Genomic DNA, 13158 nt, shown 5'->3' on the forward strand with positions numbered 1-13158 from the left:
GGAGACAGAGTAGATTTGTGGTTGCTTCGAGCTGGGGGAGGGGAGTGGAGGTTGGAAGGTGACCACAAAAGGGAGCAGGCTTTCTTTTAGGGGGAGCAAAAGTGTTCTAAAATTTGTGGTGATAGATGCACAACTCTAGGCATATACTAAAGCCATTGAATTATACACTTTCACAATAAATTATGTGGCATGAGAAATATCTTAATAAAACTACTTTTTAATGAACAAACATAAAAGAAATTATGCCAACAAATAACAATTACTGAAGTTTGTTGACTCATTGAATGAGTCAACTTGGGGGGACTTGTTCAGCTCAGAGGAAAGTGTAGTTTGATAAATGTGGAATCCTACTTTATGGAGGTTATTGCATGGAGAGCCACGCTCACCAGTGGGTGACCAACATGAGCACACCTGGCCCCCATGGCTTCCCTACCCTCATGGATCCGGTCTCTGAACAAGATAAACAGCAGTCTCCTTTTATTGAACAATTTTGTGTGAAAATCTAAGCCATGGAGAGAACAAGTTAGTTGAAAACGTCTGATGTAGAGGAAGGTGTGAAGCGGGGAGAGGGTGAGGAATGGGGACCCCAGGGTTGGGTCACAGGCCTGGCAAGCTCCACTGGTCAGCGGTTGCACAAAGGAAAGGTATCCCACTCTCTCTCCATCCTTTTCAGGGACAGCTCATGTGTAGGGAGAGAAGCAATTGCCACTATATCACTTTTTAAAGTTACATTTTATTTTTCAAGACAAAAGCACACATATATGACAGAAAATTCAAAAGGAACAAAAAAAGTTTACTGTGAGGAGTGATCCATTAGCCACCCAGTTTTTCACTCAGAAGCAACTCGTTACTGGGTTGGCACCTGTCCTTCCAGAGCTTTCTATACCTACATAGGTTTTTTTCTTCACTTGGCACAAATAGAGCTGATTCGTACTTCTACACCATATTTACTCCACTGATGAGAAAGATGTCATTGTCATAAACTAATGTCTCCTGGGTACCTTCTGCTCAGCGGTCCCTCTCCTGCATGGCTGATCCGGGCTGATCTGTTCATGCACAAGCACTGTTTTTATTATCTAAACTAGCGATTTTCAAATGGTGTGCCACAAGAATTTTTAAAACATGCAGTATCTGACTACTTAGTCAGGTACACTGACCTCTTTTTCCTTAGATTGGCAAATAAAAAATGACAACAGCCAACACAACAATAGCTGTCCGGTGTGAATGAATCAAAATTATACCTATTTTTTTTTGTCAGATCGGCAAAATAAATATTTTTCAGTGTGTCATAGAATTTCGGTAATTAGTTTATGTGTGCCATGAGATGCAAAGTGTGAAAATCACTGATCTAAACTCTAGAACATGGTAGAGCCAGTTTCCCTTCACACTTCATTCCTTTTCGGAATCGTCCTGGCTATTATGTATTTAGCCATAAAATCTTTTATTTCATTTATTTAAACTTTGAGAAAAAGCCAGTATAGTTAAAAGTATTCTTTTGGTATTTTTATTGAGATCACTTAAAATTTGTAGATTTACTTAGCTACAGTTTTATCTTCATGGTACAAAAATCTTTCTGTTCAAGAATTATATACTTTTTCATTTATTTGGGGCTCCCAGTAGCACTTCAGAATTGTCTTCATATAGGTCTGACTCCTTAAGGTTATTCCCAGAGATTTTTATCTATTTATTACTATTATAAGTCTGAACAGTTTATGTCCATTTACCTTCTTCCACCATTTTTGCTATTGATGTCATATAAATGTTGCTTAACCATAGATGTTGCTATTGTTGCTAGTCAGTCAGTAATCAACCGTATTTATATTTACCCATATAATTGCCCTTTCTGGTATCAGTTATTCCTTCATGTACCTTGCAGTCTCCAATCTGGGGCCATTTTCTTTCCACCTGAAAAACTTTATTATTTCATCACATGAGTTTGGCTGACAATAAATTCTTTTGATTGTCTGACAATATTTTATTTACCTCCATCTCTGAAGGATATATTTGCTATGTATAAAATTCTAGGTTTGCAAGTTTTAAATTTTCTTTATTGGTTCAGTTTTTTGTTTTTTGTCAACTTGGTGGATGATGTCCTGGTTGAGTTTTTTGTTTTTTGTCAACTTGGTGGATCATGTCCTTCATTGTTTTTGTTGTATTGACAGCTAACATTCTAATTGTTAATCCAAGGGTAATGTGCCTTTTTACTCTGATTGCTTTTAAGATTTTCTCTTGACTTTGGTTTGCAGGAGTTGGTTGTACAGTTCTAGGTATACATATTCTGCTTGGGTTTTACTGGGAGTGGTGAAAGTATGCTTAACATCATTTATCAATTTTGAGAAATTCTTGGCCTTTACCTTTCAAGTATTGCTTTTGCCCATTTCTCCTTCTTTCCTGGGTCTGGGTTTCATTTAGAAGAGTTTTTTTTTATTGTTTGACTATTTTTCTGTCATTCTCATTTACACATGGTAGTCACTACCTTTGACTAAGGAGGGAGAGACCAGTCCTTTCTATCCTATGAGGGATTCCTCACTTTCCAATGGCTATTTTATGGGTTTCTAAAAACTATAGCTGTATAGCTAAACCAGCTTGTTTCCGTTGTTAGGTGAAAATAGTCTCCTGTGACTTTCTACATTGTAACTGAAGAAATTAAATGTGTGTTTTTGTATAAACTCATTTATTTATAGGATTTTAAAAAGTAATATATTAAAATTTTTTTTTTAATTTTGACAGAAATGTTGTATGAACAATACAAGTAACTTTTTCCTTGAGCATTTGAAGGTAAATTGCCAAAAAGATGTTTCATCATTCAAGTCTCAACATACAAGCCAGGATATTAATGCAATTCATGGCCCTCAGATTCCACAAAGTTCCCCCAGTGTCCTGGGCTGTTCTTCAGCAGAGAATCCAACCAGAAATCAAGTGTTGCTTTTAGATGTCATGTCTCTTCAGTCTTCTTTGACAGTTGTAGTTCATTCATTTTTTAACTTTATTTTTTTGAGGGAGGGGAAAGAGAAGAGGGAGAGAGAGAGAGCATCAACTCATTGTTCTTCTTAGCTGTGTACCCACTGATTGCTTCTTATATGTCCCCTAACCAGGACTTGAACTGTCAACTGTGGGGTCAAGCTGGTGCCCTCCGGATCTAACCAGTGATCCTGCCCTCCAAGATGATGTTTTATCCACTGCACCACCAGCCAGGGCAAGTTCACTCATTTTTTAGAAGTTCCTTGAGATTGAGTGTGTCTGATGTTTCCTTGTGATTAGACGTAGGTTAAAAATCTACTGCAGGAGTATCACAAAAGTGATGCCTTGTTTTTCTCATGGAATTCTACCATTCAGCACACAATCCCCATTGTTCCATGGCTGAGAGGTTCATGTGTTCATTTTGCCTTTAATTGAAGAAATGTTTTTAGGCATTTTCACCATAAAGTTAACTTTTTTCTATTCATTTATTTAAAAATTTTTTAAACTTATTTTTTCTTTTTTTAGCAAGTGAGTGATAGAGAGAAAGATGGACATAAGAAGGGATGAGAAGCCAGCAACCATGAAATGAAATGATCTCACAATCAAACCAATGACTTTACGCTCAAGTTGGATGAGCCTGCACTCAGGCTGGTGACCTTGGGGTTTAGAACCTGGGACCTCAGTGTCCCAAGTCAACACTCTATATCCACTGTGCCACCACTGGTCAGGCAATTTTTTTCTATTTAGAAACCAAGGTGTGGGCACTGGGTGTGCTCATTGTTATTGGAGTGCTGCTGCTCACTGGCTGTCTGGCTGGTCACAGGTGAGGGGCACAAAAGCACACATGCATGCATACATAGAATTATTTACATCAGAGCGTCAGCCTGGTGTGCGGGGGACCCGGGTTCGATTCCCGGCCAGGGCACATAGGAGAAGCGCCCATTTGCTTCTCCACCCCCCCTCCTTCCTCTCTGTCTCTCTCTTCCCCTCCAGCAGCCAAGGCTCCATTGGAGCAAAGATGGCCCGGGCGCTGGGGATGGCTCCTTGGCCTCTGCCCCAGGCGCTAGAGTGGCTCTGGTCACAGCAGAGTGACACCCGGAGGGGCAGAGCATCGCCCCCTGGTGGGTAGAGCTTCGCCCCTGGTGGGCGTGCCGGGTGGATCCCGGTCGGGCGCATGCGGGAGTCTGTCTGACTGTCTCTCCCTGTTTCCAGCTTCAGAAAAATACAAAAAAAAAAAAAAAAAGAATTATTTACATCTACATTTATGTAGATACTGTCAATTCTAATCTAATTCAGAGTTTATAATCATTTTCTGTCTTTAAAAAATGTGTCACTCCCTTTTCTGAAAGTAAGGAATTCAGTTTCTGTTGTCCTCAGTATAGTTTATATATAAACTTGACCCCTTCCTTTATATAACCAGTCTCCTAATACCATACCTCTCCTCACCCCTTGCAGCATTCTTTTTATTTTACTTGGGTCTGACAACCCACACAAGGTCACCCTGAGTGTGAGTGGATACCCCCTCGCCCTGTTGGGTTTCGATACCACATGCCTGCCTAGGCCATTGAACCTATCCCCATCTGCCTGGCATGCTCACATTTGACCATACAGGATGTCCCACCCCACCCCCAGACCTCTCGTCAGGGGCTCTTCACTTCAGTGGGCAAAGTCATCTGGGTGCAGATAAGAGGGATCCAGCTGAGATGAGGGCCCTACAAGCCTGAGCTTGACTTGGAGGGAGGGATCTGGCAAAGGCAAAATCCTGGGGTCGCTCTGATGCCAAGGAGCCCCAGAGTAGGTGGGAGGGGGCTTTGTGAGGTGCACACCTGGCTGCAGACCTCACACGGGAACTACACTGCTGGTATTGCATTTGCAGCTCATGTAGTTGGGTGTGGTCCCTTCCTGTGGTTTCCCCATCCCACAGCAATATTCCAAACAAAGACCGAAACACCTGATAAAGAACCCATTAAACCCCGTTTCTTCATCTGCTTTTATTTTATGTGACAGGCAGAGCTTAATCTCATGGGGACGGGCAGCCCCTTATCTTCCTGGCACAGGGAAATGGGTGCCCCATCCTGGCAAAGCCTTTGAACTCCTGCGGGGAGAGAGCCAGCACCACGGAAGGCCTGCTGGCCAGAACGAATGGGTAAGGAAGGAACCAGGAGCTTATCTGGAGATGACCTGGGGGTCAGACAGCAGCCCAGGACAAGACTGATCAGCAAAGGAAAAGTGGTAAGGAGATGGAGGGCAAAGCCAATTCAGCTTTAGGACGAGGTGGCTGGAGGGAGTTGGGGTCAGGGGGCTGGCAGAGTCCAGCTGGGGACTTCCCTGCATTCGCCAGGTTGCCACCAGTTGTGAAAACCTGTGGTGGATATTCAGAGACTGGTTGGGAACACGACATCCCATGCCCAGCATGTGGGCACAAGGGTCTGATCTATGCGCCTTCACATTGCTGGCCTAGCTGATGGGCTTTGTTCACCCATGGGCACTCGTTAGCTGGAACCCAGGATCAGCACCCACTGTCCCCTGAACTGCAGTGGGGTCCTGGAGGCTCCTTCCTCGTTGCCCTGTGGACTTGCATGGCCCCTTTGTCCCTGTGGGTAAGTCACAGCAACGGTTTGAGTGTTCCCACTCTGTTCTCAGAACAAGCCTGTAGAAGCACTGGCATGCTGTGTGGTCTACAGGACCTTTCTGGTTTTGTTTATGATTCCTCATGCCTTGTAAATATTCTGCAAGCAGCAAACAGACCTCCCAGGCCCAAGCGAGTGGCTGATGAACACTGGTCATTCACTGTCCCCCTTCCTGCACTCTGAGACCCTGACACCCTCTCAAGATATCTCAGTTTGTCACTTACCCAGCTGGGTGTGGAGGAGACTGAGGCTTGGAGCCTGCTGAGTTTTGGAAAGCCTCTTTGAGGTGGAAGGCCCATCTGAGTGCACACAGTCTCTGTCCTCTCCAACGCCACTGTCCAAGGGAGCCCTTAGTGGCAGTGGGTAGAGGGCCTGGCTACCTGGCCGCCGTGTGTCTGTGCACAACTGGGATCAGAGAAGGCCGTGCTTTCTTGTGCAGGAGTCAACCGACCTCTTGCAACTCTTGGTACATTTGTTTAGCTTTTTAAATATTGAATATGGAAAGATTAATGTCAACCACTATTTTCACAAATGTCGGAGTCTGAATTTGTGTTTATTCCTTACAAAGCGTGTAGCCTCTTGGTAAACTTGCGCGGAACAAATAATTCAGCTGTAAGGGTGTATTGAATTTTGGAGCTATATCTTAAATTAAATTGTGACCAGATTAAGAAGAAAGACAGAGTATATTCATCTATGTCTTATTCCAATGACCTCCTCTTTATAAAGAATTGATTTGGCCCTAATGTCCCCCTGTCTGTGCAGTGGACTGGGGGACCATCAGTGTGTGTGCTGTTACCGGGAGCAGGAAGGCCAGGGTCTGCCGGCTGAGGGGTTGCTCCCAGCTCTGCCTCGCTGCCAGTGCCACATGTCCTTACTAAATGGTACAACTGGCTGATGCTCAGGTAGCAACATCCTCCTACCCGTGGCACAGGTAGCAAGGAAATGAAAGGGAAGTGCTTTTGCTAATTGAAGAAACACCTACTTAAAGGCTGTGCCATGCTTGCAGACAGGAGCTTAGCCCACTTGGCTCAGGGTGCAGTTGGAAACCCACCCTCCTAGCAACCACAAATGTGCAGTAACATCCCTCTGCTCTCTCCCCCAAAGAGAGCTTAGAAGGGCTGGGAATTGTCTGGCCTGGGTGGCAGACCTACCTCTGTCTGCTGAAAGCAGGCTTGAGTCATGGGAGAACACCCACAGGCACCCAGCTACAAGGGCTGAGAGCAATTTACCCATAGTGCAGAGGAATTCCACTTCAGACCCCTATCCCTTACCTACCATCTGAAACCCGGACAGCACTGAATATTGGAAGTTTTTCATTTGTTTGGTACAAAATCTGGCCTGGACTTTATGTAGTCCTTATTTCTTCCTGTGAACATTCACAAACATGTTTGAACTGGGTGTCACCTGGGGGCTCATCTCATGTGGTGTGAGGCACCACATTAGCTTCTAAACCCTGGAAAAGCCTGCATCCCAAAACCATCCTTCCTGAGGGTCCACCAAGGGAGGATGGTACGGTTTCAAGTTCCCAAGTAGTGAAATTTGAATTAGGGGATTTCTCATCCTTTGGGAAAAGATCGTCTATTGAGCAACAAAAAAACCTCCCCTTGTCAGGAGGGCTTAATTACTTGAGTACAAGTGAACTTCATGTGTGGCTGGGCTCTTTAGGAAGCAGGAGGATGTCTGCGAGCCCTGATTGGCCAGCTTCCTGAGGCTTCCATACAAACTGCAGGGTGGAACCCACAGTGTTCCCTCATGGAGCAGAACCTGGGGTTCTGGTATTTGAGAATAGATTTGGATTTGAGAGATTTTTCTTCCTTTTGCAATGTGAGCAGCAAGCTCCGAGGAGCCCAGAGGAGCCCAGGCAATAAGTTGTAGGGCTGAAAGATACGGAAGAGATGTGGAGACTGCCCAAGGCAGGGGCCTGAACAACAGTTCTGAGTTCTTCAGGGGTCCACCTGGTGCTGCCTGAGCCTCTGCCTGGGGTGGCAGGTGTCCAGGTGTGGCCACAGTTATGGACACAGGAGCCGGAGTGAGCATAGACCAGACAGAGAAGGTGCTCACCACTGGCCAGTCGCTCTACAGAGAACCAATGACCAGTGTAAAGAACAAGTAGAAGGGAGCAGCCTGGGAATCCTCCAGAGAGGGCTGAAGTAGAGCAGCCTTGGAGGCCACCCTGACTGGGCCACATGAGGCCACCTGGGCCCCGATAACCCTTACCTTCCTTGTGTCGAAGGGGAGGCTTGGAGACAGCCAGACCATGCTTTGAAGGGGGAGCAGGTGAGGGGTTACCTACTGTGGGTCCCCTGAGGGGGATCAGTCTGGTGGAAAGAAAGTGTGCCTTCTAAGATAGGAGAGATTCAGAGCTTGTCTACAGGCCAATAGGTACTGTCCAGCGGAGAGAGGAGGGTGCTGGCCTGGAGCCCGAGCTGGGCTGGGGCTGCACCTGCACCTGCAGGAGGCAGTGGGCAGGAGGAAGAAGGAAGCGGGCAGTAGGAGGGCACAGGACTGATTTAAACACAGGAGCCTTTGCCAAGGGGGCACCACGGTGATGAAGTGAAAATGGAAGGAATCCAATGAAATGTGAGGGTGCGACTGTACTAGGAGTGGGTCCGTGGGGACAGGGCACTAAGAGGACAGAAAAGCGTGAGGATCAGTGGCCCGGAGGTCCCTGCTGCTGGGTGGTCGGGGAGTAGGAGGCTTGCGGTTGGCTTGGAGGGGTGCAGAGGTTGGCAAGACAAGACCTAGGATGTGATCATGGGGGTGAAGGGCCCAGGTGAGCAGAAGGCAGACCCCTGCAGCTGAGGGGCTCAGGAAGGAGCCTATGTGCACTTCAACAGTGACAAAATTCAGATAGGGATGAAGTAGGGAGAATAACACTGAGCCAGAAGCCAAAATCCTGGAGAAATGAGGGGAAATGACCTGGCAAAGGATACTATACCATGTCTCAGCTTTTGGTGAAGAGAAGAAAGAGAGTATGGTCTGGAAGCAGTGGAAGGATTTTAGGAGTCAGGACAGGTAGAATGGAATGAGGAGAGCCAGGTGGGTGTGCAGCATGTGAAATGAGGGTGCTCCAGGAGTCTGGCTCCTTATAATGGACAGAGATGGAAACAGCAGGCACGGTGGGGCTAGTACTGGAGGATTCAGAGCCGAGGAGAGGAGGGGATCTGAGAGGAGAGGGGTAGGGGAAGGCAGTGTCCTCTTCACCTAGACCGCAGGGTGGGTGCAGGCTTCACCCCATGCAACCCTCCTTCTGCCACTGTACTGGGGGTAGAAGATCTAGGGGTGACAATTTGGAATGGCTGGACAGTTCTCGGGTGTGCCTACAGTGGCTTCAGACTTCAGAACTGGAGCTGCTGCCGTGAGTGCGCACAGGCATGGATATTCGGCCAATACACATTCAGGAAGGACTCGCATAAACACACCTCCACCTGTGCCTCTGTTTTTCAGCAATGGAGACTTCAAAGTGTCTCTTCCACAGCTGGGGGAACTGTGTAGAGGCTCCTCTAATGACAGGTTGAAATGGCTTCAGGGACGTCACTTCCCAGGCCTCCAGAGAAGAGGGTCCTTCCACCAGGTGTGTGCTGTGTTGGGTGAGTTGGGTGGGCCCATCTCCACAGTGGACATTGCTTCTGTGCAGTGGGTTGTCTGCCACGTTACTGTAAGTCTTCCTGCACTCCTCCCTGCTGTAATGCGTAGGAGTTTTGCTGGGGAAACATGTGGCTGTGGGCTCATGCCCTTTGGTAGATAATACCTAACCTAGAGTAGTCTCACGGATTCCCTCTGGGGGTGGAGGAGATCCCCAGGCTCCATGTCCCGACAACTGGTGTTTACCAGACCTCTGAATTTTAGATAGTCTAATGGTTTTCATTCTGGTGTTGCTTGCATTGTCCTGATTGCTGATGAACGTGGAGTTCCTTTATGAGGACATCTGTTGAGTCTATGGTTCACTTTCCTCATTCTCATTTTTTGGGTAGTTTTTTACATAACCTGGATACTAATCCTTTCTCACTAACATATCACCATGGAACTTCTCCAATGCTGACTTACCTTTTCCTCTCAAAATCATGTCTTTTGAATAACTACTTTTTAATTTTAATGTAGTCAAGTTTATCTATATTTTACGGTTAATGCATTTTGTGTTCTATGTAATAAATCTTTCCAAATGGATGTCTAGGTTTTCTTTGTTTATTTGTTTGTTTCCCATACAGACACTCACTGTCTCAATACCTTTTACTTATAAAGATCATCCTTCCTCCACTGGCCTATAATGCAGCTCTGTCACAAGTTAAGTGTCCATACACACTGTACTGGGCTGTTTGTTTCCTCCATGCAACCTCGTGCCAGAAGCCAGCTCTCTTAACCGCCATGGTTTTATTAGTGTGGATACCAAGTAGAGCACGTGTTCCTACAGTCTTAGTCTGCTTCAGCTGCCATGACAGAGACCGCCGGCTTAAACAATAGAAACTTATTTTCTCACAGTTTTGGAGGCTTGGAGTCCAAGGTCAAGGTATCACCAGGGTTGGATATATTTAATATAAAGGAAACACCTAATACTCAACAACAACAAAACATCTCAATTCAAAAATTAGCAAAAGACTTGAAAAGATATTTCCCTAACGACAATGATCAGTAAGGACACGTAAGATTTTCAAAATCACTCACTAGCCATTAGGGAAATGCCAATCAAAACAACAATGAGCTACCCATTGGGAAGGTTTCTATAAAACAAAATAAAATAGAAATTAGTGAGATTTGTCAGGGATGTGGAGAACTTGGAACCTTTGTGCCCTGCTGGGAGGAGGGGGATGCAAAATGGTGCAACTGTTGTGAAAAACAGTATGGTGGTTCCTCAAAAAATTAAAAATAAAATTACTGTACGATCCAACAATGCCGCTTCTGAGTATGTAACTCAAAGGAATTGAAAGCAGGGTCTCAAAGAGATCTTCGTGCACTCTTGTTTATGGCAGCATTACTTATGATAGCCAACAGGTGGAAGGAACCCAAATGCCGACCGATATATGAGTGGATGAGCAAAATGTGCTGTATACACACAATGGAATGTCATTCAGCCTTAAAAAGGAAGGAAGTTCTGACACATGCTACAACATGGATAAAATTTTGAGGACTTTATGCTAAGTGAAATAAACCAGTCACAAAAAGACAAATACTGTGTAAAAAAACCCCCAACAAATCACTTATATGAAGTATCTAGAGCAGTCAATTTTATAGAGACAGAAAGTCGATGGGTACCAGGGACTGGGGGAAGAGGGTGAAGAGACAGGCTCAGTTTGGGAAGAAGAAATGAATCCTGGGGATGAGTGGCAGTGATGGTTGTGCAATAATGTGAATGTGTTTAATGCCACTGAGCTGGGCATTTAAAAATGGTTAAGGTAACAAAGTCCATGTTTAATATAGTTTATCACAATGAAAACAATTGGGGAGAAATTTTCACAATGACTCCTGAGTGCTCAAGCCAATATTAAACCCTATGTGCATGTCTATGAGCATCCCAGCTGGGTCCTTCTCCCCACTGGACCAGCAATCAGAGAGCCCATTTCCATGTCTGCCCAGGCTGGCTACTTCCTCACACATTCCTGTAACTTGTCACCTGCCCCCTACATTTCAGTTCTGGTGGTCTCCACTGCCTCCTCCCACCTGGGGCCAGTTCCTTCAGCCCAAGGAAACTTCTTCATTGTGTGTGTGAAAAAGTTTTGCTTTTGCTGATCTGAAAAGACCTTTATTTGCCTTCATTTTGAAGACTTTCCATGAGTACAGGACTCTAGATTGCAGGATTTCTTTCCTTTCACTACGTTTAAGGTGTCACTCAATTTTTTTCTGGCCTCCATAGTTTCAAGGTCAGGAAGACTTTCCAGGAAGACTTGCCAAAGCATAGGAAGATTTCTTTTTTCTTTTTCTTTTCTTTCTTTCTTTTTTTTAAAAATCAAGTGAGAGGTAGGAAAGTGGAGAGACAGATTTGTGCATGCACCCCGACTGGGATCCACCCAGCAACCCCCGTCTGGGGCGGATGTTCTGCTCATCTAGGGCTGCTGCACCATTGCACAGCAACCGAGCCATTCTAGCACCTGAGGTGAGGCCATGGAGCCCTCCTCAGCACCCAGGGCCAACCTGTGCTCATTCAAGCCATGGTTGCGGGAGGAGAAGAGAGAGAAAAAGAGACAAGAGGAGGAAGGATGGAGAGGCAAATGGGCACTTCTCCTCCTGTGTGCCCTGACTGGGAATTGAACAGTGGACATCCACATGATGGGCTGATGCCCTACCACTGAGCCAACCAGGCAGGGTTCAAGATTTCCTATAAAAATCATTTATTAAGATGGTGTTACATGGGCTCAGGAAAAGGGAAATAATAAAACTGAATTCTTCAAATAAAAACTTTGCATTACTTGTCTTTCTCATATTGATTTATGGAAGTTCTGTTTTCCTGGATTACTAATCTTTTGTCTATTTTATGAGTTACAAATACCTTCTCCTAGTCAATAGCTTTAAAAATGTGTATTTTCTTGAAGACTAGTTGAAAATCTAAAACTAATTTACTGTTAAACCTATCCTTTGAGTTCTTTTATTTCATTTATGGTATCTATCCCCCACTTCACAGGACCACATGGTTCTTATTCAGCTCTTGTTTTGCAAACTTGTTGAATTTAGTTTGTTGGTTATAAGTTAATGATAATCTCAAAAGTGTGGAAAAATATGCTCTCATCTTGAGATGGGGTCAGGGATCATCTTGCTGCTTAGGATGCTCCCCAGCCCAGCTCTACTCCAGTCTAGGCAGTGTCTACTCAGCAGGAGCTTCAGTTCTTATCTCTCCTTAATTGTATCAAGGACGGAGAAGACCCTCGCAGGATTACATGCCATCTATTCCTGTGGAGAGGACTGCTTGGTTAGAGAGGTGGCACAGAACTGTATTTCCCTGCCTATAAAATAGCACAGTTATAACACCAACCTCGCTGAGTGTGATAAAGACGAGCTATTACAACGTGTTTAGAGCCTGTCTGGCACACAGTAACCTCCTCACCGTGTCAGCTGTCATTGTCGTTTTCCTAAAGGGCAGATACACTGAGCAGAGTGGGTCGTCCAGACCATGCGGGTGGTCTGTGTAATGTAGGCGACCATGAGGTGTGGGTGATCCATGCAATGGAGGTGGTCTCTGCAGTGTAATTAGCCTGTGCAGTGTGGGAGTGATCTGGGTACTGCTGATGGTCTTTACAGCATAAGTGGTCTCTGCAGTGGGGGTGCTCCGTAGAGACTAGGTGGTCCAGGCAGAGGTGAGGCTGACCAGAGAGATCTTAAGCTCTGTCTCTTTCCTCTGGAGTAAGGCTGAAAGAGCCTTGCATGTGGTCTGGCACCTCAGTCAAGTCACAACCACTGGGCATTCTCCGGAAACCCACTGCTCCTCCCAAGGGCCTTGACTATGGCTGTGGCTTGGGGAGGCATAGACCCGCCAGCAGATGGCAGGCCGTCACTTCCGTCACTTTCCAGCCAGGGCCACCAGGGCAGAAGCCCCTACCTTTGCTGTTCCTTCTCTGTTTTTTAGTCAGCAGCACAGAAG

The sequence above is a fragment of the Saccopteryx leptura genome, chromosome 1 (genome assembly GCF_036850995.1).
Source record: "Saccopteryx leptura isolate mSacLep1 chromosome 1, mSacLep1_pri_phased_curated, whole genome shotgun sequence".
Lineage (NCBI taxonomy): Eukaryota > Metazoa > Chordata > Mammalia > Chiroptera > Emballonuridae > Saccopteryx > Saccopteryx leptura.